Raw genomic sequence first — 23244 nt, 5'->3', positions numbered from 1 at the left:
TACTTAAGAGCAAGGGTCATGTGCTAGTTATGTTAGTATATATAGCACTTAGCATTGTACCTAGTAGGTGTTTGAGCAAAATGTTTGCTGAATAAGTAAACAATCTTGTGTTTTCATCTAATACTGCCTTGCCAGGAATAGAACTATAGCAAGAATAAGTGGTATTTCGATAAGGGAATAAGATGACTAGTTCATTTCAAGTTATCAAGCAATTATTAGGCATTTACAGTTTGTGAGGTATTCTGCTGGGCATTGTAGAAATGGGAAACTAAAGTGAAGGAGAACTTTAGGGGCACCTGGGTGGCTCATTGAGTTGGGTGTCCGACCTCGGCTCAGGTCATGATTTCACAGTTCATGAGTTTGAGCCCTGCATCGGGCTCTGTGTTGATAGCTCAGAGCCTGGAGCCTGCTTCAGATCTGTGTCTCCCTCTCTTTCTGCCCCTCCCCCACTGACGCTCTGTTTCTCTCCATCTCTCGAAAATGAATAAATGTTAAAAAAATGAAAAAAAAAATATAATGAAGGAGAACTTTAAGAGTTTGCAGCCTAGTGGAGAACTTCCAGTTTTGGTGAGTGGGTGGGGAATCACGGTAAGAAATACAGTGAAGACTGGTTAAGGGGACCGACCCACTGAAATAGAATTGTGAGTGGAAACGGTTGTATAGTGACTTTAAATTAACAAAGTTTATTTGGTTACAGGTGGCATTGGGCCTGCATCACAGGTTGTAGCAGATGTTCTCAACGTTTCTATCGAGACCTCCTTATATCCACTTGCAAGAGGAGCCCAGGAGCCTCATCCCTGTGGTAGCTACCATTCTCTGGTATGATGCTGTGCTTTCTATTTCACCCTTTATATTCTCGCTGTTTGTTATTGCAAACAGTTATGTAGAACTGGAAGTGGAATGTTTTAATAATACTGATATTGTGATTTCTTTGAGGTTGTGTATTATGCTTTGTTATTCTTATACCTGTTCACAGAAACCCCAAATAGTGAGTGCCTTGCTCATTGTAGATGCTTAGCATTGTGTTTTTGTTTGAATTGTATCTAGTTGTAAGTAGCTCCTTATTGATTATTAACAGATGCTAATCTAATTTTTATTCCTTTCAATAATAAAGAAGCACATAACATCAACTTTACTTATACTTAAAAACTATGTCTTCAGGTAATGTTGAACCAACTTCTTAACTCTTATGAAGGAGATTCATCTGGTAACTAATAAAATTCCATATCAGGAATATTTAATTACAAACTTCTGTTTTAACATGAATAAACACTATAGCTAGTAATGAAAGTATTTTTTCTTCATAAAAAATGGAAGTATTTTTCAGGATTTTAGGAAATGTCACAGTAATTTTGGCTGTAGTCATACTGAATTTAATGCTATTGAAAATGTTGCTAACATTAACAAAAATATTCTGTAATTTCCTCAGTTATTGCTACTGGTGATGAGGGATGTAAAGTTGGCATGCTTTCATGTTTTGAGCATTTTCATTATACACTTTTGATTTTACATGTCAGAAGCAATCTTTGTTTTAGGTAAGACAGCTGAGAACATTTTTACTCAGGAATAGAGGTCAGCCTTTGACTGTATTTTTAGGTCAGGGAAAGATCAAATAAAATGACTGAGAGTAAATACATGTACAATTTTGTATGTAAGTATTATAAAATATATATATTTGTCTGACTTTGTTTTTAGTTCATTAAAACATAGTGGCTTGGGACCAAGGCATAGGTTTCATTTCTATGTTAATAATTTTATTTTGTTATTTTCTGTGACCACTGGTAACACTCATCTTGCAGATATAAGCTGTTGTTCACCAGGGAGCTTTGGCAAGAGAATTGGCCAGATCAGCGAGTTCATCTCCCTTGGGGAAAAACAACTTGAAGCTCATCTCTGTTGAAGGTGAGTCAGTGTCATCTTCACACAGGAAAGATCACACTAGTGTTATTTGATGTTTTCAGCATTATCAAGTGATAGTTTGGTTTAAACTTTGTTTTATGGGATGTTAAACCATCATGCTTTATTACTAGAGTGTAGTGAAGATTCACACAGAAATCAACCTGACAATGAAAAAGGGGTGGAAGTGACAGTTTGGTGTTTATGAATATACCTAAAAGTAGTAGGGGTACTCTTTCTTTTCTTTCTTTTACTTTTTAAAGTTTATTTATTTTTAAGGATAATCTCTATATCCAGTGTGGGGCTCGAACTTGACCTCAAGATCAAGAGTCACATGCTCTTCCAAGTGAGCCAGCAAGGTGCCCCAATTTGAGTACTCTTTCTCACCTCCATTCTTATTTCCATATAACACATGCTAGCTAACTTATAATTCTTGACTTTTATTTGAATGAATATTGGCTAGAACAGAATCACATATGTTACTTATTTATTTTAAAATATATTACTGATTTCAGGGGCGCCTAGGTGGCTCAGTTGGTTAAGCATCCAACTTCGGCTCAGGTCATGATCTTGTGGTTTGTGGGTTTGAGCCCCGCATTGGGCTCTGTGCTGACAGCTTGGAGCCTGGAGGCTGCTTTGGATTTTGTGTCTTCCTCTCTCTCTGGCCCTCCCCCAACTCATGCTCTGTCTCTTTCTGCTCTCTTAAGAATAAATAAACATTAAAAAATTTATATAAAAAATAAAATATATTACTAATTTCAGGAAATTTCAGATAACTGCAGTATCAATGTCTCGTCTGTTTTCAAATACATTATTTGGTCTTTCAACTGGTAGCCATTGTTGATGCTTGCCACAGGCTTTCTTTCCTAGCTATATAGTGGATGACCATATATGTTTAATATTATTACAAGGGGTAGTAGTGTATCTAATAGCAATCTGTGATTCAGGTCATTATTATTTAATGCATATTCATTAATCATTACTTCACTTTACAAATTACATTTGTGATTTGACCTAACCCTTCCTAACCATGATGTTTGTGTGTGTGTCTGCATGTGTGTAACATTGTATGTAAGTAACTTGATAACAGTTACTGATGTTGCTTTGGCCCTCTTTACTCAAGTTGTTTTCACTTGAATCATCACCAATGTCAGGTTGTCAAAGTAAATTTTCTTTTACAGTTCTGCTTTAGTACTATTCTATCTTTTTTGTTGTCACTGTTCCCTTTTAATTTTTCTTCTTTTGGGATATAAACAAATCCCAAATCAAAGACTGGTAGGACTGATGCTCACTGACTTCAAAAAACAGGTCTCTCTGTAGGGAGAGGATCTTTACAGGTACATGATGTTCCATGATTATAACCAGCCTTACCATCTATACTAAATGGCTTATAAAAGGCCACAAAATATAAAAAGGAATAACACGGCACTATATTTGGAGAAAAGGTTTGATTGCATAGTTTTCTTTTCCTCAAAAAGGCACTCAATATTTTTGTAGGAAGATTGGGCTTTCCCTTCCCATGCTTTATAAGTAGTTATTAAGTATAACTCATTGCGTTTTCAAAAGTCTCATTTCTTGAAAGCATTATTTTAAGATGATTGTCTCAGTATTATTGTTTTCTCATTAGGCCTAGCTCAAACATTTTCAGTTGGACTAGACTTTGGAAATTTCTTTAACATTATAGTGGAAGTTAAACTTATTTAGTGTATAAACTTGAGTTTGTCTTTACTAGAATAATTTCTATTGTAGGTGTAGTGATGTGATACTACTTTGTGAATAATTAATAATTATAATTATATAATTGTTATTAAAACTGATGTAATTTGTTCCACTCTAAGTGCTTTTTATATTTTATTATATTTTTACAACAGTTATGTGGGGTAGGAATAATTATCTCAGGTTTATAGATGAGAAAACTTAGAGCCAGAGTTCAATAATTTGCGTAAGGTCAGTGAATGACCAAGGATTTCAGTCCTGAACTATGTGGCCTCAGAACTTCTGCCCAGAGCTCCTATTTATAAGTGCTGTGTTAAGCTGCTTGAAAGGTTTACTTACGCAACTTGAGAATGCGCTGTTTCACTTTTGAGGCACAGTCTGGCCAGTTCACAGTGATTTTGTACGACTGACTGAGGTACACCAAAATGTATCTGGCTGAAACATTTGCTTTTGTGACTTTATGTAGACATAACGTTGGACAGTCTGCCAGTATATTATGTATACTTCATGTTGTGTGTATGCTGCGTGCATGTTATCACGTGTATGGATTCTTCATAATGCTTTCTTGGAAAACTTGCTATAACTTTAGTGTCTGCCCCGCTCTTCAGGTAGTAAAATTGTTGTTTAATTTGCAAGTTTGCTAGAGCTGGAGATCCTTGTTCTGGGAGATTATTTACATGTTGATATAAAGCAGATAGGCTAAAATGGTGATATTAGTTCTCTAACAGGTGTATAATGCAATATGAAATGTTAGTGTGACCATTGTTGAGGAAAGCCATATTACATAAATTGAATAGACATTCTGGAAACCTATGATCCCATGATTTTTCCCTCCACAAACAAGAGAAACCATTGAAGGATTTTAAGGTACAGATTGTGTTCTCTTTAGCATACATACAAGGTTTTCTGTTAGTGGTCCATTCCATGTTGTCTCAAGCTTGCCTCCGGCAGCCCTCTTCCTTACTCTCCCATGTCATGTATACTCCTTACATGTCTACCTCAGTTAAATCGGGAACCTTATATTTTATATTTATGTACCTTTATATTTTATTGCACTTATTATATCTCTCTAGACTATAGATTTCTTTCTTTTTTAAGGATTATTTATTGATTTATTTATCTGTTTTGAGAGAGAGAGAGAGAGAGCGAGCATAAGCAGGGGAAGGGCAGAGAGAGGGAGATAGAGAGAGAGAATCCCAAGCAGGCTCTGCACTGTCAGCACAGAGCTCCAAACTCCAGAACCATGAGATCATGACCTCAGCCAAAATCAAGCGTCAGAAGCTTAATCAACTGAACTACTCAGGCGCCCCTAGACTGTTACATATCTTAATGGCAAGCGCAAAGGCTATGTGTTTAATTCATTTTTATATCCCCAGGGTTTAGTACAATTCCTGGTACATATAGATGCTTAATAAGCATTTGTTAAGTGAATGAATTAAACAGATGGGTAACCTACAAGGAAAGAAAAGATTTTCCTCACAGTTGGTGTGATAATGGTGATAAAATGAATTCCAAGGTGGAGTGCTACTACACTTTTCTGGGATATTCAGTGTTATAAACAGTATTGTTCCTGAAGTCTCACCATAGTCATACTAGCTTCCTTGAGGCAGTATAGTGTATGTCTGCAATTTTGTTATCTTGAACAACTAACCACTTATTGGAAATTTACCCATAAAATTTCAATAGTTGAATTTTTTCTGAAATAATATATTTTAATAATAAGTGTAATACATCTTGACTTAAGGACTCTATTAATTCCCTTAAGGAGATCCCCATGTGCTTTGGTATAATGATCAGTCTAAAGTTGGAAAAGGATCCTTCTGTTTGAAAATGATGAAAAATAAGTGAAAGAATGAACCTATTTCTTACCACATTTAAAGTTTCATGGGATGCCTGGGTGGCTCAGCCGATTAAGTGTCTGACTTCAGCTCAGGTCATGATCTCACCATTTGTGAGTTTGAGCCCCTTGTCGGGCTGTGTGCTGACAGCTCAGAGCCTGGAGCCTGCTTCAGATTCTGTGTCTCCCTCTCTGTACCTCTCCCATGCTCACATTCTGTGTGTATCTCTCAAAAAATAAATAAACATTAAAAAAATAAAGTTTCATTTGCTTCAGAGGTTTTTTTTTAAAATGTTTATTTATTTTGAGAGAGAGAGCATGAGCGAGGGCACAAGTGGGGGAACAGCAGAGAGAGAGAGAGAGAGAGAGACAGAGAGAGAGAGAGAGAGACAGAGAGAGAGAATCCCAAGTGGTCTTCGTGCTCTCAGTACAGAGCTCCGTCTCACCAACTGTGAGATCATGACCTGAGCCAGAATCAAGAGTTGGACACTTAACCGACTGAGCCATTGTCTAGGCACCCCTAAAGTTCTATTTGCTTTAAAACTGTAATTCTTATGTCATGTAATCCTGATTAAAATGGTTATGATGGCCAGTATTATCAGAATGACAGATTCTAACATAGGTTAGTAGTTTTACATTTAGAAACACACTAATTTATCATATTACCTTTTTAGTTATATGCCGAACTTTGGGTTGATTTATATTTTGTTTATTTATAATTTAATAAGATTATATTAGTTAGAGGTCAAATGTTCTTTGGCCATCAGCTTACATTAGTTTTAACTAAGGGAATGTTATACAATGAAGATAGTGAAAGGAAGCTTATGGCTTCTGATATTAACTATATTATGTTAAGTGATTTTATTTGTTTTAGGCTATATAGAAACAACTTATGAAAATGTACTGAATTAAAATTTGCTATGCTGAAACAGCATATTCACTAAATAAATAAAATGAGGTGTGCGTGAAGGGAGTTGGATGGAATGTAATTTTCTTTGCTCAAGCTATAAACAGTAAGACTTTTTAAAAAACGTTTATTTATTTAGTGAGAGAGAGTGTGTGGGGGAGGAACAGAGAGAGTAGGAGAGAGAGAATCTGAAGCAGGCTCCATGCTGACAGTGAAGAGCCTGAAACAAAGCTCAATCCCATGAGCCGTGAGATCATGACCTGAGCTGAAACCAAGAGTCGGACACCTAACTGACTGAGCCACCCAGGCACCCCAAACAGTAAGACTTTTAATTTTGTGGGAAGACATTAAATACTCTGGTCATTCAATTTGTGTATCCTTTAACCTATTTAATAGTCAAAAATTTGTAAGTAAATATGTGTGCTGCTGAGAAACAGTGATCAAAAATGGCAACAAAAGTCACATAATGAAAAAGAATACTAAAAAAAATCCAGAGATTTTACTGTAGCTCATTATTCACTCCATTTCTGGCAGTCTTCATGATTACAAATCACTTGATTGACTAACTAGACATTTCAAAGTGAATTATGAATCAGGTTCATTTTTTCTGGTTGATAGTTGGCACATGCTGTAACTCTTAAACCTTGTGATATATCAAATTCTTGTAACAGTAATAAGAGATACAATCAACTCTTTATTTTAGGAAAATTATATAGCCTTTTCAAAGAATGAAATGCATTTGTTAACACTTTAACAACACGGTGTAATCCTTGCTTTTGTATTCCAAAGTGGAATTCACAGTGATGACATTATTTTTCAGATTAAAAAAATCTGTAGACTGGTTTTCCATCAGGCATAAAACTCCTATTGATATCAATTCTATAGGCCTCTTGGGCAGTTGCCTGAGCCTTGGTTGTGAAAACAGTTGCATAACTTTCCTTAGTATTTAAAAATGCATGATGAAGGAATTGTATGTTGTTAACATTTTCCTTTGAAGGAAATGCGGTTTTCCCTAAATACCTAATTTGTAATGAGGCCATGATGTTGCATACTTTAAAATGTGGAGCATTTTAATGGTTATTAATAAAAAGGGTCTCTTTTTGAGTTGGGAAAAGGGTCCATAGTGCCTTGAATCTTGAATCTTTCCATTCGTAAAACTTAATCAAGGGGGTAAATTATGCTTTCAAATGCATTCTCTTCTCTTTTGACTTAATAAGAATTCTTCATGCATTACTTCACTGGCAGTTGAGTGGCAGAAAATTCCTATAGTACAACTGCATTTGCTTTAATCCCATCCACTCAAGCAATTGAAAATAAAATGGGTGTTCCTTAATGTGATATATTTAGAATTTGAGAATCTTGCACTAAATTCAGTCATTACCTTAGTGAGGTTTGTTCATTGAAAATCGTCAGGCATGGGAATGTAGGGCCCCAATTATGTAACGGTGTTGTTATGGATCCCCTTACTAATAAAAAAAAATTACATAAGGTAAGGTAGTTGTATATTTCTTATGAGGACGACATCATCAACGTTAGTGGAAGCTTTGCATATATAACAATCACCGAATTGTGCTGCCATATTTTCCCTTATATAAAAACAGAGTAATTAGTGTTGCAGCGTTCCATTGCCTTTAACTTACTTTCTTTGCTCTCTTTTATATGTAAGATTTCTTTATAACTAAAAATGGTTTTATTGCTATTCAGTTATTTAAAAAATGTTTTATTGCTATTCCACTGTCTTTAAAAATATTTTACAAAATTTTTTTGGTGAATAATATCTACTATTAATTTATATGAAAATGTAGAATAGCGATGTATTATTACACATACTTTTAGAAACACAATTATGAACTTTTTATTTTAATGTTTTGTTTTCTTTGAAATTGTCTAAAGTTTTTAAATTTATGCTTTAGCCACCTTGAAGTTTAATTTTTAATACCCTAACCATTAATTATGTGCCTAGTAGTTAAAATTGCTATTAAACATCTTTTATGAGATCACAGTTTTATTTCTGATTAGGCAGTGAATTATATATATAATCAATTATTGCATCCATTTAAAAATTATGACCAAAAGATTAATCCTCCATAGATGTTTTTAACAATATAAGCCATCTGGGTATTGGAATTAAGGAATTAGAAATGGAGAGACAGAGGATCAATTTATTAATTATAGAAAAAACTTTTAAGTGTTTTATAACTTCAGTAGATTTTGTAGAATGACCATAAGCTCCACTGAGGCAATAGAATACTGCCATTTTCAAGCCTGGTTTGATGGTTTTTACTTTGACATAGCTGTACATTTGGAATCTAGCAGCCGCATTGTACTTCTTCATGTAGATTGAGGTAAGCAGTATATGATAAAGTGGGCTTTTGCTGCCGTGACCTGGCCATAGGACTTGGGAATAGAAGAAGAGTGGGGTGGAAAGGAGGAGACAAAAAATATGTTTTCAGGCCCCAGAAATGGACTGAATTATTTTGATCATTTGTTTATGTTGATTAAATAAAAGAGATTGCTAGATTGTTTCCATTTTGTGATGTACAACATGATTGCTTTTCAATTAATTGCTTCCTTTGAACAATTTAGCATTAGGACAATCATTGGGAGAGAGAATGGGAGTATCTGGAGATTATAGGGAAACTGAAAGAAAATATTCAAGAAGGAATTTCTGGTATTTGTCTTTCTTGGTAAGTGTATAAAGGGGGTCAGGATGTCCAGTATAAAGAAAATCTGCCAAAGACTTGTGTTCCAGTTTATACTTTAATCCTTGATATTTATTCTGCTTTCCTTATCCCACAAAATGTACAAGACAATAAAATGTGCACTTTGGTAACATGGTCCAGTGTCTCAGATTATGTGATTAAATATGTTGCATTTCTCCAGATCAACATTATGTTGGTGTACCTATTCTAGTTTTTATGTTAAAAGTGACATTTTCTGGGGCGCCTGGGTGGCGCAGTCGGTTAAGCGTCCGACTTCAGCCAGGTCACGATCTCGCGGTCCGTGAGTTCGAGCCCCGCGTCGGGCTCTGGGCTGATGGCTCAGAGCCTGGAGCCAGTTTCCGATTCTGTGTCTCCCTCTCTCTCTGCCCCTCCCCCGTTCATGCTCTGTCTCTCTCTGTCCCAAAAATAAATAAATGTTGAAAAAAAAATTAAAAAAAAAAAATGACATTTTCTATTTTGGTGATATAAACTGACTTGTTAAAAAGCATTGGGTGGGGCCTACCTGGCAGGCTGAGTCAGTGGAGCAACCTCTTGATCTTGAGGTTGTGAGTTTGAGCCCCATATTGGGTGTAGAGATTACTTAAAAATAAAATCTTTATAAATAAATAAACAAACAAACAAATAAATAAATAAATAAATAAATAAATAAATAGTACTGAGTATTTTTGGTTAATCCTTCATGGGCCTAGATTTGATAAGATCTTTATTTATCTTCCTTAGGTGTATGCTAAAGGGTAGAACTACAGATTAATAGGTATGGGGTACACAATTATGGTATCTTTTTTATTACATGAGTACTGATATAGTATAAGTGCATTCTGTATGATTTCAGTTGTCTGTGTTGTTGATGTGTTGGATAATCTTTAAAAGAGTTGTTTTAGAATCTCCTTTTAATTGGATTTAATGATGTATGGTTTTGATTCTGAGAAATCACTATTATTATGCAAGAAGACTCAAGGGACATGGATATTAAAGGTGATAGATGCTGGTTGGTATCTGTAATCTAGGATTGATATCAAAGAAAAAACATTTTGTTTTAATTAAAACAAAAGGTTGAAGCCAATATATAGTATCATTTGGTGTGTTCTACTTTTGATGTCTATGTAGTACTTTACAGCCTAAAAAACATCATTCACTTTTATTGGTGTATCACTGGGGGTTCCCCAGAGAAATAGAACTGATAAGATACATATAACATATACATATACACGTATATGTTTATGATTTATTTTAAGAAAGTGGCTCACAGTCTTGTACAGGCTGCAAGTCTAAAATCTGTAGGGCAGGCTGGCAGGCTGGAAACTGAGGAGATAATGCTGCAGTCTGGAGGCAAAATACCTTCTTGTCCAGGATCATCAATTTTTCTTCTTAAAGTCTTCAACTTATCAGATGAGGCCCACCCACATTATTGAGGATAATGCCCGTTCTTTAAAGTCAACTGATTATAGATAGTAGCGACATCTACAGAATACTTTCAGAGCAACACATAGATTAGTGTTTTGTTAAATAATTGGGCACTACATAAGTTATAACCAAGTTGACGAATAAAATTAATCATCACAGTTGGCCTTTTTAAAAAGTATTTATGTCACAAGTCACAAAAATGCCTGGGGTCAAGCTATCAAACTGTCACCACAGAACATATTAGGCAACTGCCTTGAAGTGAAAACTATTAATTCCAGAGATAATAGCCAATAGCCATTTGCTCATTAAGAATTATTAATTGAGTGCTCTCTATGTGCTAGTATTGCAAAAGAATGGCATTCAAAACCACAAATGGACTCTACTTTCATGTATAATGATTATTGTTGATGCTTAGGAAAGAGACAAAGTGGTTGTTAACTCAAAGACAAACCCATTTAACAAAAGCCCAACTTTACTAATTTGCCTTATACAAATTTTTAGTACATAAACCTTATATCTCAAGATCTAAAATTGTCAATTATCTCTTTAGTTAAATAATTTATATTTGATACTGTTTTTTTTTTAGAGATTTCTAAGAACACTTTTGGAAATTTTTCATATTTTAGTTCACTGGTTCTGTGGAACTGTTTTTAAAGCATTGTGTCTTGGTGGGCCAGTGGGGTTCAGTGAAGGATCTCAAGATGGCTGGGAAAAAACTGGCTTTAAAAGCCATATACTGGGTAGGTTTTGGGGAGATCATACCCTGACACGAAGGCCAATGCTAACTCCCTGACATCCTGGAATGAGACCCTCACCTCCAGGTGGGCTCTTCTCCCTGAGAATCTACCTGCTCTCAACAGGGCTTACTATAAGGCCAGTGTGGTGAAGGCTGGGTAGGTAGATGATTTTAAGAAGTTTAATGCCCTGAAGATTCCTGTGCCAGAGGATAAATATACCATTTAGGTGGATGCTGAAGAAGAAGAAGATGTGAAAAGTTGTGCTGAGTTTTTGTCTCTCTCAAAGGCCAGGATTGAGGAATATGAAAAAGAGCTGGAGAAGATGAAGAACACAATTCCATTTGATCAGATGACCATTGAGGACCTGAATGAAGTCTTCCCAGAAAGCAGATTAGACAAGAAGAAGTATCCCTATACGCCTCACAAGACAATCGAAAATTTATAAACTTGAGTTGCGAAGAAAACTCTGGCCCTTATATTATAAATGCTGGACATTAAAAATAATTATATGGTAACAAAAAAATAAAGCACCATGTCTTATAATCTAGAAGCAGAAACTCTAGTCTATATCAGTTTATATTTCTGTTATGTTTATTGATTATGTGCCATAGTAATGACAAAAATTCTTTTAAAATTACTTTATGAAACTTCATGATACTTTATGAAACTTCTCTCTAACTCCATCAATCATAGATCTATTTTAGAGATGAGGAAACCCATGTTCAGAGAGGTTAAGGAACTTGCCCGTGGTTGTACAAACAGTAAGTGATGGAACAGGATTCAGACTTAATTTAGATTCTGTTTGAATCTGCTTGTCTTTGTAGGAAACTTAGCAAGGCTACTGGATCTTTTGGGACAGCCTATATATTTAGGTATCCCCTAATATAGAAGGATCCATGTTAGTTTTCATTGTAATTTAGGGCTAATAAAGGTTTCTGTCTTCCATAGAGTATGAAGCTTTTGCCAAATAATTAAAAGTATGTAACTTTTGCCCTTTTTGTTTTGGCTGCCCATAAGCTCACAATACTTTCAGTAATTTCCTTGTCTGTGGTACCTCATGTAATCATGCCCTATGGTTTGTTCGTTTAATTACTGAGCTCTTCCTTTACTTTTAAGTTAACCTGTTATATACAAATATCTTAAGTTCTAAATCACCACAGTCTTTTAAATATTCTAGATAGACAAAAACGAATGTAAGACATTTATTTATTATTGTGTAATCTGATTGTTTTGTTCTTTTCATTGATGTGTCCAAGTACCTAAAACATAGATAACACAGAGTAGATGCTGGTGAAGGAGTGGATTGAATTAATATATTTTCTCTTAGACATGTAGCAGATTCTAAGTAGAATTTAAATTTATTTACATTTATTGTATTTACTGACATGGTAGACTTTGCTGTCTTTACATCTTCTGTTTGACATGTCTTTTCTGTTTTTCTCTCTGTTCTTGCTGTCTTTGGATCGACATGATGATTAATTTTGTCTCCTTCACTGGGCCAGAATGGTAATCAGAGACTTGGTCAAATATTCTTTCGTAAAAAATTCTGGGTGTGTTCATGAGGGTGTTTCTGGATTAGATTAATATTTGACTTGGTAGATGAGTAAAGAAGATTGCCCTTCCAGTATGGATGAGCCTCATCTAATCTGTTGAAGGTTTGTATAGAACTGAAACATTTAGCTTTTCTTGGGTTTCAAGCCAGCTGGCTTTCAGACAGGAACTATACTATTGGTTCACCTAGTTCTCAGGCCTTTGGGCTTGGATTGGAACTACACCATCAGCTGTCCTGGGCCTCCAGCTTGTTTACTGTAGTTCTCTTCATGAACCAATATGTATATATCCATCCTACCTATTGGTTTTAGTTCTGTTTCTCTGGATATCCCTGAAGAATACAATTGATAATTCAAAATTTTCCATTTTCCATGTAATTTAGAAGTTATACACTCTGTTTCTGTTCATTTATTTGTTACTCTAGAATGAATAATAAACATAATTTTCATAGTCTAAAGTTAATCAGTACCTTTTACCTCCTTTTGGATAATACAAAAACTTTACAACACTTTAACCCCATTTATCCCCCCACCTGACACATTGTTATTGTGCTTTGTATATTTTTTAACCCTTGAGACTTGTTACTATTTTTTATATGTTATATTTATGTACAAATATTCACATATTTAGCACTTTATTTGCTGTTAATTCTTCCATGTTAGATCTTCTATATGGAATATGTTTCTGCTACTAGTAGTTTATTCTTGGGCATTTCTTCTAGAAAGTGTTGATGACAAACTCTGTTTTTATTGTTCTGACAAAGTCTTTTTATTTTATTCTTTAACCATATTTTGCTGGGTGTAAAATTCAGGATTAGCAGTAATTTTTGTCATCATATTTAAGATCTCATTCCACTGTTTTCTGGTTTTTGCTGTTGTTTTTGTGATGTCAATTATTGATCTGACCTTCACATATGTATATATGTATGTATATATGGATATATATGTGTGTGTGTGTGTGTGTATAGCTTTGAAGATATATTTTGTATATTATAAATTCACCTATTTCAAGTATATAATTCAGTGATTTTTAAAAATAAATTCAGCAATTTTGTGCAGCCATCATCGATTAGTTTTAGAACATTTCTGTCACCCTAATAAGAAACCTCATGTCCGTTACCTGTTAATCCCCATTCCCTCTCCCTGACCCCAAACGACACTAATCTGTTTTCTGTCTCTGTAGATTTGCCTTTTCTTGAAATTTTGTATAAATCAAGTCACACAATATGTGATCTCTTGTGTTGGCATTCTTTGACTTAGCATATTTTTGAGTTTCATGTGTGTTGAAGCATGTATTAGTAATTTGTTCTTTCTATTGATGAATAGTATTCCACTATATAGATATACCACATTTTGTCTCTCTTTTCATCAGTTGATGGACATTTAAGTTTTTTTCAGATTTTGACTGTGAATATGAATAATGCTGCTAAAAGAATTCATGTGTAAATCTTTGTATATGTTTTCATTTCTTTTGGGTAAATACCTAAGAGTAGAATTACCCAGTCATTTGGCAAATTTCTTTCTTTCTTTCTTTTTTAAGTTTATTTATTTTTGAGAGAGAGAGACAGAGTGTGAGCAGGGGAGGGGCAGAGAGAGGGAGACACAGAATCCGAAGGCGGCTCCAGGCTCTGAGCTGTCAGCACAGTGCCTGACGCGGGGTTCGAATTCGCAAACTGTAAGATCATGACCTGAGCCGAAGTTGAATGCTTAACCAGCTGAGCCACACAGGCATCCCTTGGCAAATTTATTTCCAACTTTTTATATGAGACTGTCAAACTATTGCCTAAAGTGTTTGCATTCCCACCTGCAAAGTGTAAGGATTCTTGTTTCCCCACATTATCATCTATTATTTAAAGTAACCTCTACACCTAACATGGGGCTTGAACTCATGACCCCAAGATCAAGAGTCTCTACTGACCGAGCCCGCCAGGTGCCCCTATTATCATCTATTAAAAAAAAATATTATAACCATCCTAGTGGGTGTGAAATTGCTTCTTGTTGTAGTTTTAATTTGCATTTCCTACACTAATGGTATTGAATATCTTTTCATATGCTTATTATTCATTCATATATATTCTTTGGTGAAATGCTTTTTTTTTGGAAATTTTACTCAGTTTTTAGATTGGTTTTTTTCTTATATACAAAGAATTCTTTGACTATTTTGTATACAAGTCCCTTATAAGATATAAATTTTGCAATATTTTCTCCCACTCTGTTGCTTGTCTTTTAATTTTCTTAATGGCGTCTTTTGAAGTACAAAAGACTTGAATTTTGGTGAGGTCTATTTTATCAAAAATCTTTTTTGTTATATCTAAGAAATTTTTGCCTAGCCCAGGGTCTTAAAGATAATCACATGTGTTTTCTTTTAAAAATTTGTTTTAGCTCTAACAATCAAATTTCTGATTTATTTTCTGTTAATTTTTATATGAATATTCAGTTTTCCTAGTACCATTCATTAAAGAGGCTATCCTTTCCCTCTGTGACTTTCTTTTATACCTTTGTTGAAAGTCAGTTGACTATAAATACAAGTGTTTATTTCTGTACTCAGTTCTATTCTACTGATCTACATGTCTTTTTTTTTAAGTTTATTTATTTATTTTGAGAGAGAAAGTGTGTGTGTGTGTGTGTACGTGCACAAGTGTGGGAGGGGCAGAGAGAGAGGGAGAGAGAGAGAATCCCAAGCAGTCTCTACACTGTCAGTGCAGAGCCTGATTCAGGGCTTGATCTCATGACCATGAGATCATGACATGAGCTGAAATGAAGAGTTGGACGTTTAACGGACTGAACCACCCAGGTGCCTCTACATGTCTGTCCTTTGCCAGTACAACATCATGTTGATAACAACTGAAGTAGCTTTATATTAAGTTTTGAAATTGGGAAGTATAAGTTGTCCAGCTTTGCTTGTCTTTCTTTTTTTAAATTAAATTAAATTAAATTAATTAATTAATTAATTAATTAATTTTTTAAATTTTTTTTCAACGTTTATTTATTTTTGGGACAGAGAGAGACAGAGCATGAACAGGGGAGGGGCAGAGAGAGAGGGAGACACAGAATTGGAAACAGGCTCCAGGCTCTGAGCCATCAGCCCAGAGCCTGACGTGGGGCTCACACTCACGGACCGCGAGATCGTGACCTGGCTGAAGTCGGACGCTTAACCGACTGCGCCACCCAGGCGCCCCAAAATTTAATTTAATTTTAGAGAGGGAGTGTGAGTAGGGGAGAGGAGCAGACAGAGAGGGAGAGAGAGAGAATCTCAAGCAGGCTCCCCACTCAGGGTGGAGCCCAATGTGGGGCTTGATCCCACGACCCTGGGATCACGACCTGAGCCAAAATCAAGAGTTGTATGCTCAACTGACCGAGCCACCCAGGTGCCCCAGCTTTGTTTTCCTTTGTCAAAATTGTTTTGGTATTCTGTATAAATTCTATGTAAATTTTGCAATTTTATGTAATTTGCAATTCGATATAAATCTTAGGATTGTCTTTACCAATTTTTTACAGAAGGCTGCCAAAGTTCTGGTAGGAATTGTGTTGAATATATGAATCAACCTGGGGAGAATTGCCATTGTAACAATATTTAACTTTGTGCTTCATAAACCTGGCATCTGACCTTCTTTTGAAGGTAACCTTCATTTTTTTTTCTCCCACTGTGGTTGTTTTTAAGGTCCTGTTCTTTTCTTTTAGACTTAAATAGTTTTTTTGTGATGTCTTTAAGTATGGATTTACTTTTATTTATATTGCCTGGGAACTTTTGGTTTCTTGATTATGTGGATTGGTGTCTTTGATCAGTTCTGGAAAATTTTTGATTTCTTCAAGTACTGTTTTCATAAATCTAAAATACCGTCAATTGAAAGATGTACCATTTATTTATGCACCACTAAAAGAGACAAAAATGTTACTAATGCATTAATAGTATTATGTGATGCATGAATGGTCATACTGACCCTCGTTGCTTAGAAATTTGTCATTTTCCCAAAGGATTTGGCAAACATTTCTTCATTTGCATTACTTTATGCATGATCTTTTACCTGTATCTCTGTAAGAAAGCATAGCACAATTTCATATTCTTGCATTTTTCTTTCTTAGGTCCTATAAGTAATTAGTTGCTGCTTTTTCAATATGTTCAGGTCAGTTCAGACTGCTATAACAAATCCCGTAAACTGGTTGGGTGACTTAAATGACAAACATTTATTCCTCACAGTTCTGAAGTCTGGGAAGTGCAAGATCAAGGTGCTGACAGATTCAGTGTCTGGTGAGGCTCTTGTTCCTGATTTGCAGATGGCTACCTACTTGCTGTATCCTCACGTGGTGGGGAGAGAGATCATCTCTCTCATGTCTTGTAAGGGCACTAATCCCATTCATGAGTTTCACTCCCAAGACCTAATTACCTCCCAAAGGCTCTACCTCTAAATACCATTAAATTGGGATTAGGACTTAAACGCATGAACTTTGAGGGGACACAATTATTTAGCTCATAGTACAAGAATATAATGACTAATCATTCCTGGCCGTTGTTTCAGTTATGAATATTTGTTTCACTAATGTCAGGCTTCGTGTTTGTGTATACGCTTTAGCTTCTAAACAACTTTTCTGAAGTATATTGTATATCACAGTAACTTCTTAATGGCAAATCATAGTTTTGTTTGTTTTTGCTTTTTGGGTTTTTTTGGTGCCAAAACCAGGAAAAAGCATAGTTTTAAAAAATTTACTCTTATATAGTGTACAACATGATAATTTAATGTACCTATACATTGTGAAATGATTACCACAGTAAAGTTAATTAACATATCTATCACTCCACATAGTTACCTTTGTGTGTGTGTGTGTGTGTGTGTGTGTGTGTGTGTGGTTGAGAACACCTAAGGTCTACTCTCTTAACAAATCTCATGTATACAATGCAGTATAATTAACTATTATGCTGTATAATTAGATCTTCAGAATTTATAACCGAAAGTTCATACCCTATAATTAACATTTTCCCATTTCCGCCCGCCCCCCAACCCTGACAACCACTGTTCTACTTTCTAGCCTATGAGTTTCACTTTTTTAGATTCTGCATAAAAATGAGATCATATGGTATTTGTCTTTCTCTGTCTGACTTAATTCACTTAGCACAATGTCCTCCAAGTTTATCCACATTATTGCAAATGGCAGGGTTTCCTTCCTTTTTTTTCTTCTTTTAAATGTTTATGTACTCATTTTTGAGAGAGAGGGGGAGAGAACACGAACAGAAGAGGGGCAGAGAGAGAGGAGACAGAGAATCCCAAGCAGGTTCTGTGCTGTTGGCACAGAACCCCCCTCAGGGCTCTCGAACTCATGAACCATGAGACTATGAGCTGAAGTCAAGAGTTGGATGCTCAACTAACTGAGCCACCCCAGTGCTCCTCCTTCCTTTTTTTGTTGGCTAAATAATATTCCTTTTTAAAAATCCATGATGGACACTTAGGTTGTTGCCATATCTTAGCTATTGTGAATAATGCTATAGTGAACATGGGGATGCAGATAGCTCTTTGAGATGATCTTATTTTCTTTGAATATGTACACAGATGTAGGATTGCTGGATCATAAGGTAGTTCTGTTTTCTTTCTTCCTTCCTCCCTTTCTTTCCTTCCTTCCTTCCTTCCTTCCTTCCTTCCTTCCTTCCTTCCTTCCTTCCTTTCTTTTTTTTTTTTTTGGGTAAACTCTACCCCCAATATCCAGAGTCACATGCTTTACTGACTGAGCCAGCCAGACATCCCACAGTTTGTAGTTCCAATTTTGATTCTTGAGAAACCTCCATACTTTTTCCATACCTGTATCAATTTATATTTCAACGTATATTCCCTTTTCTCATCTTTTTGATAATAGCCATCCTAACAGGTATGAGATGATATCTCCTTATGGTTTTGATTTGCTTTTCCAATTAGTGATGTTGAGTATTTTTATATAACTGTTGGCCATTTATAAGTCTTCTTTGAAAAAATGTCTATTCAGATCCTTTACCCATTTTTAAACCAAGTTATTTGTTTTTATGCTGTTGAGTTGTATTATTTATATTTTCTGGGTGTTAATATTTTGTCAGAGAGGTGATTTGCAAATATTTAATTTATAAATACAGTCATTTTAATTTCTAGAAATTCCATTTGATTCTTTTCCTAATTTGCTTTTTCACTTCTTGTAGTTTCTTACACCTGCAGATATTTTTAAGCATGCCATTCATTTTTTAATGTAGTAAGCATAGTTTTATAATTTGTCTCTGATAATTCTAATATTTAAAGTATTAATGGGTCTCTTGCATTTGTTTTTTATTTGTGTAGGCTTTTGTCTCCTTGTGTTTTGTGTCCTTGTATTATCTTTCTCATTGCCCTTGAAATATTATTTGGAGAATCCTGGAGGCTTAGAATAAAGCTACTTTTCTTTAGAGAGGATTTGCATTTACTTTTGCCAAAGAACCTAGGACCATTTTAACCAAAAATCACAGCTTGAGTTTTCCTATCATTTAAGGTAATGAGAACCTGGTGAGCAAATCCCCATAAAGGCTAACCTTTGGCCAAAGATTTTTAGTAATGGTAGGCTGGGAGTTTTATGGTTTCAGGCCTTACATTTAAGTCTTTAATCCATTTCATCTTCATTTTTGTTAGTGATGTAAGGTAGCAGTCTAGTTTCATTTTTTTGCATGTGGCTATCTGGTTTTCCCAGCACTGTTTACTGAAGAGTCTATTCTTTCCCCTTTGTATATTCTTGGCTTCTTTGTTGCAGATTAGTTGACCATATATACGTGTGGGTTTATTTCTGGGCTCTTTATTCTGTTCTGTTCATCTATAAGTCTGTTTTAATGCTTTTACCACACTGTTTTGGTTACCATAACTTTGTAATATAGTTTGAAATCAGATTGCAAATGCCTGCAGCTTTGTTCTTTCTCAAGATTGCTTTAATTATTTGAGGTCTTTTGTAGTTTCATATAAATTCTAGCATTGTTCATTGATTGATTGATTGCCATTGGGATTCAAGGTCTTTCATGTTTTCATCAAATTTTAGGATTGTTTGTTGATTGATTGTTTACTGTTCGGATTTTGATAGGGGTTGCATTGAATCTGTAGATTGTTTTGGGATAATATGAACATTTTAACAGTATTAACTCTTCCAGGGCATGAGCTTGAATATCTTTCCATTTATTTGTGTCTTCTTTAATTTCTCTCATCTGTGTCTTAAAGTTTTCAGTGTATAGGTCTTTAACCTCCTTGGTTAAATTTATTTCTAGGTATTTTATTCTTTTTATTGTAATTTTAAAGTGATTGTTTTCTTAATTTCTTTTTCTGATAGTTTGTTGTTAAGTGTATGCAACAGATTTTTGTATGTTGATTTTGACCCTGTAACTTTACTGAACTTGCTGATTAGTTCTAACAGATTTTGGCAGAGTACTTAGGGTTTTCATATAAAATCATGTTGTCTATGAATAGGGAAAGTTTTACTTCTTCCCTTTTAATTTGGATGCTTTTTATTTGTTGTTCTTGCCTTATTACTGTGGCTAGGGTTGCAAATACTATCTTGCATAAAAATGGGGAGAGTATATATCCTTCTCTTGTTCTTGATCTTGAAGGAAAAGTTTATGATGTGTGCTTTAAGTATATGGCCTTTATTATGTTGAGGTACATTTACTCTATACTCACTTTTTTTTAAAGTTTATTTAAGTTCTTTTTAAATTATTTTTTTAAAGTTATTTTGAGAGAGTGTGCATGCAAGTAGGGGAGGAGCAGAGAGAGAGGAAGAGAGAGAATCTTAACCAGGCTACATGCTGTCAGTGCAGAGCCCAGCATGGGGCTTGATCCCAGGAACCACGAGATCATGACCTCAGCTGAAATCAAGAGTTGAATGCTCAAAAGACTGAGCCACCCAGATGCCCCTCTATACTCACTTTGTTGAGAGTTTTTTAAAATCATAAATGGGTGTTAACTTTTATCAAATGTTTTTTTCTGCATCTATTGAGATGATAGGGTGATTTTCATCCTTTAATTTGTTAATGTGTATCATGCTGATTTATTTGCAGATGTTGAACTATCTTTGCATCCTTGGAATAAATCCCACTTGATCACAATGTTTTATTCTTTTGATGTGTTTTTGAATTTGGTTTGTTAATATTTCATTGCATCTGTGTCCATCAGAGATATTAACCTACAGTTTTTTTGTGGTGGTTTTGTTATCAGAGTATTGCTGGCTTTGTGAAATGAGTTTGGAAATGTTCTCTCCTCTTTAATTCTTTGGAAGAGTTTGAAAAGGCTAGGTATTAAATATTCTTTAAATGTTTCCTAGAATTCAGTGGTGAAGTTGCCTGGTTCTGGACTTTTGTTTGTTAGGAAGCTTTGATTATTGATTCAATCTCATTTGTAGTGATTGGTCTGTTCACATTTTCTGATTATAAATTATTCAATCTTGGAAGATTGTGTTTTTAGAAATATATATATTCTCAGTTGTCCAGTTTGTTGGCATATAACCATTCATAGTAGTCTTTTATGATCTTTTGTACTTCTGTGATATCATTGTAACTTCTCTTTCATTTATGATTTTGAGTCATCTGTTTTTTGTTTTTTTTTTCTGGCTTAGTCTCCTAAAGGTGAGTCATTTTGTTTGTCATTTCAAAGAAACATCTTTTAATTTCACTGATCTTTTCTATTGTCTTTTTGGTTTCTATTTCATTTATTTCATCTCTGATGCTTGTTATTTCCTTTCTTCTAACTTTGGTCTTCATTTCTTCTTTTTCTAGTTTCTTTAGGTAAAAGATTGTTTATTTGAGATTTTTCTTGTTTCTTGAGGTAGGTTTGTATTGCTATGAACTTCCCTCTTAGAACTGCTTTTGCTGCTTTTCAAAGATTTTTGTTGACTTGTATTGGCTTTTTTATTTGTCTCAAGGTATTTAAAAAAAAAATTTTTAATGTTTATTTATTTTGAGAGAGTGACAGAGTATGAGCAGGGGAGGGGCAGAGAAAGAGGGAGACACAGAATTTGAAGCAGGCTCCAGGCTCTGAGCTGTCAGTATAGAACCCAATGCGGGTCTTAAACTCAGGAACCATGAGATCATGACCTGAGCCAAAGTCAGATGGTCAACTGACTGAGCCACCCAGGCGCCCCTGAAAGAATAAAATCTTGAAACTTATGACAACATGGATGGAGCCAGATGTTATTATAATAAGTCAGATGCTTAACTGACTGAGCCACCCAGGTACCTCTGTCTCAAGGTATTTTTAAATCCCCTCTTTGATTTCTTTGTTGACCCATGGGTTGTTTAATAGCATGTTGTTTACTGTTCACGTGTTTTTGTTTTTTCCAGTTTTCTTCTTGTAATTAGTTTCTAGTTTCATACTATTTTGTTCAGAGAAGATGCATATTATGGTTTCAGTCTTCTTAAATGTATTGAGTGTTATTTTTTGGCCTAGCATATGATCTATCCTACAGAATAATTTATGTGCACTTGAAGAGAATGTGTATTCTGTTTTTTGGTGGAATATTCTCTATATATTAAGTCCATTTGGTCTAGTGTATTGTTTCCTTATTAATTTTCTCTCTGGATGAGCAATCAATTGTTGTAAGTGGAGTATTAAAGTCCCCTACAACCATTGTATTGCTGTCGATATGTCCCTTTAGGTCTGTTCACTTTTGCTTCATATATTTAGGTGCTCTTATTTTAGGTGCATCGGTATTTACAAATGTTATATCCTCTTGTTGGATTGACACTTTTGTCATTGTGTAATATCTTCTTTTTCTTTTTTTTTATAGTCTTTGTTTTAAAGTCTATTTTGTCTGATATAGCTACCCCAGCTTGTTTTTTTCATTTCTGTTTGTGTGGAACTTCTTTTTCCATCCCTTCACTTTCAGTCTGTGTGTGCCCTTACATTTGTAGGCAGCATATAGATTGGTCTTGTTTTTTAATCCAGTCTGCCACTCTGTGTCTTTTGATTTAAGAATTTAGTCCATTTATATTTAAAATAATTATTGATAGGTATGTGTTTACTGCCATTTCATTAATTATTTTTTGGTTGTTTTTAGTTCCTTTATATTCCTTTCTTATTCTCTTGCTGTCTTAGCTTGTGGTTTGATGACTTTCTTTAGTGTTTTGCTTAGACTCCTTTCTTATCATCTTTTGTGTATATATGATAGGTTTTGATTTTTGGTTATTATGAGGCTCACACGTAACAGCCTATATATTTATATAAATCCATTTTAAACTGATAGCAGCTTCAGTTTAAATGCATTTTAAAGTCTGCATTTACCTCCTTCCACATTTTATGTTTTTGATGTCACATTTTATATCTTTTTGTTTTGTATATCCCTTAACTGATAATTGTAGTCACACTTATTTTTACTACTTTTGTCTTTTAACCTTCATACTAGCTTTATCAGTGATTAATCTACTACCTTTATTATATATTTATACTAGTGAGGTTTATACTTTCATCTTCTTAATACTAGTTCCCTTTCTTTCCAGCTTTAAGAAGGATTTCTT

General features: G+C 34.7%; 1 long non-coding RNA gene and 1 pseudogene across 10 annotated transcripts in view; both read left to right on the top strand.

Annotated features, from left to right (window-relative positions):
• Positions 1-23244, top strand: part of LOC102899982 — a 149247-nt gene that overhangs the window by 26125 nt on the left and 99878 nt on the right. For all 10 annotated transcript variants that reach the window (XR_006583113.1, XR_006583121.1, XR_002744389.2 and 7 more), the window contains exons 3-4: positions 698-819; positions 1800-1902. This is a non-coding gene — a long non-coding RNA (uncharacterized LOC102899982). The remainder of the gene's footprint in view (positions 1-697; positions 820-1799; positions 1903-23244) is intronic.
• Positions 9524-11777, top strand: LOC109491379 (annotated as a pseudogene).

The sequence above is a fragment of the Felis catus genome, chromosome A1, assembly GCF_018350175.1.
Source record: "Felis catus isolate Fca126 chromosome A1, F.catus_Fca126_mat1.0, whole genome shotgun sequence".
Lineage (NCBI taxonomy): Eukaryota > Metazoa > Chordata > Mammalia > Carnivora > Felidae > Felis > Felis catus.
Note: the sequence above shows the minus strand (reverse complement) of the source record. Positions and strands in the feature narration are given on the sequence as shown.